Raw genomic sequence first — 2,538 nt, 5'->3', positions numbered from 1 at the left:
CGGACAGCCCTCGTCCTCTCTCTCTCTCACACTAGAGTTGCCAAGTTCTTCCCGTTTTCTATGCGCTCCTCCCACAGGTGTATTTGACCCCGAACTCTCCTGTTGTTTTCCCTTCCGCCTTGCCGACCTAGTTGTTACAGCCGCTATGGCGGTCCTGGAGAGAGCGTCTGCTACTTTATTTGACTTCCCCGAAATATGCTTGAAATTTGCAATATCAAACTCTAACAACCGCTCAATCCACCGAGCTTGCCGAGTATTTAATTCCCCTTTTTTAAACAAGTCTCGCAACGGCCGATGATCTGTATTTATTTTAATTTTATGCCCAAGCAAGAAGTAGCGGTGTCTCTCCAGCATCCATAGAATTGCCAATGCCTCCCTATCGAAGGTACTGTACCTAACCTCTGGTCCCTTTAAAGCCCGTGAAGCGAAACAAATAGGCCTCTCATTCCCTTCATCATCAACCTGAGAAATGACTCGGCCGATCGCGATCTGACTCGCGTCGGTCGTTACTAAAAATGGCCGATCGAACCTTGGATAAGCCAGAAGTTCGTCGCTCGTGAGTGCATTCTTTAATGTCTGAAAAGCAGTTTTTTCTCTTTCTCCCCACTGAAATTCAGGCCGCTTCCTCAATGAATCTAGCGGTCGTGCTATGTGACCGAAGTTCTGTATAAACTTACGGTAATAGCCAGCGAGCCCGAGAAAACTGGCTACTTCCTTAGCGTTTCTTGGCTCTGGGAATTCCTTGATTGCAGCTACTTTATCGGCACAAGGCCTTAGGTCTTCGGGCGTTACTATGTGCCCCAAAAATTCTACCTCTTGTTGAAAAAATTTACATTTGTCTAAATTAATCTTCATCCCCTGACATCTCAAAGCTTCTAACACTTGTATAAGATTTTTTTCATGCTCGTCTGCCGTAGCCCCAATTACAATTATATCATCCAAATAGACAAAAACACTATGTCCTAGCAATGAAGCTAATACAGACATCATCACACGAGAAAAATGGGCAGGAGCATTCTTTAATCCGAAAGGGAGATAATTATACTCAAGCAACTGATCATTTGCTATAAAGGCCGTCTTTTCTTTACTCTCTTCAGCTAAGGGAATTTGGTGATATCCGGACTTTAAATCTAAAGTAGAAAAAAACCTGCTTTCCCTGACTTTAAGTAACAGTTCCTCGATAGAGGGCAAAGGGTATGCATTATCCTTGGTAACAGCATTTATCCTCCTATAATCTACGCATAATCGAAAAGAACCATCCTTCTTACGAACCATTACAATTGGAGAAGCCCAGGGGGACTCGCTTTCTCGAATCGTACCTTGCTCTTTTAATTTATTTATTTCTCTTTCAATTGCCTCTACATGACAGACGGGAGTCCTATAAGGTTTAGAACGAATTGGGGGGTGGCTGCCAGTCTCGATGTTAAATGGAAACTTAGTAATTCTCCCTGGGGTTTCATCTCCAACTGCAATTACGTCCTCAAAATTCTCTACAATATCTCCTACTCTCTTATAATAATTAATTGGTGTCGCTCCAATAGCTGTTTGACGGAGCTTTCTCAGCCTTTCCGGACCGGGACCTTGACCATGGAAAGACAAGGTCGCCAGTGTCCGTTCGGCTGTCACAAATGAACATAACTCAAGGTCGCAGACCGACTCAGTGCCTAAGTGGAACCACTGGGTACTTACATTCATAAAGGGAATTTCAACCTTCCCTTCGGTAACGGTGGAGACCCCTGGATACATGAAATCCTGCCACTTTTGATGTGGTTTCACGTATCCGAGGTCACCTTCGCGCATTTCCGGTGCGGGTGCCACTGAAAGGGAGTAGAGGGAGGAGATTGATTCACTTGCCTCCGGCCCGGCAGAAACCGCCCCTGCTGTCCCCTTAGCAGTGAGGGCGACCCTGACTTGTGGCCGAGTTTCCCCCATAACTGGTATCTCTGTCTCTTCTCCTGGTCCCACTTTCCACCTCACTTCCAGCCCCTCCCCATCGGGGCCCCGTATTGTCATTTGTTTCTCCTTGATGAAATCGATTCCCAGGATAATGGGAATATCCCCCATATTTAATGTCGGAATGACATAGAAGGCCTGGGTCACTTCTCGACCTTGAAGGATGAATCTCTGTCTAACGATACGTCGGGTCATCAGTTTGTGACCCCCAGCTGTGTACAACACCAGGTACTCCTTCGATGTTTGTATGGCATCCGTCGCCAAATGTTCTTCCATAAGGGAGACACTGGCCCCGGAATCAAGCAGAGCGCGTTGGATACCCGTTCCCAGCTCTACTCTAAGAACGGGGACCGCATTCCTGCTTGCATGTGTGGGAGCGGCGGTGGGAGGCGGCTGCTCTACCTCCCGAACCCGCTCTGGCACTCCCGGGGAAGTCGCGCTCGCTGACCCGGGGGTATCCCTTACTGCTAGCTGGGGTACTGACTGTCCTCCCCCGACGTCACACTGGGGGGTGACGTTTGACTCGTTGGCTCTTCTGTCTTCGGTACTGGCGGTTCGGACAGACGGCCCGCGGGACCGTTGGTG

The sequence above is a fragment of the Palaemon carinicauda genome, chromosome 43 (genome assembly GCF_036898095.1).
Source record: "Palaemon carinicauda isolate YSFRI2023 chromosome 43, ASM3689809v2, whole genome shotgun sequence".
In the NCBI taxonomy this organism is placed as follows: Eukaryota; Metazoa; Arthropoda; class Malacostraca; order Decapoda; family Palaemonidae; genus Palaemon; species Palaemon carinicauda.
The sequence above is the reverse complement of the archived record's forward strand: the minus strand, read 5'-3'. Positions refer to the sequence as shown.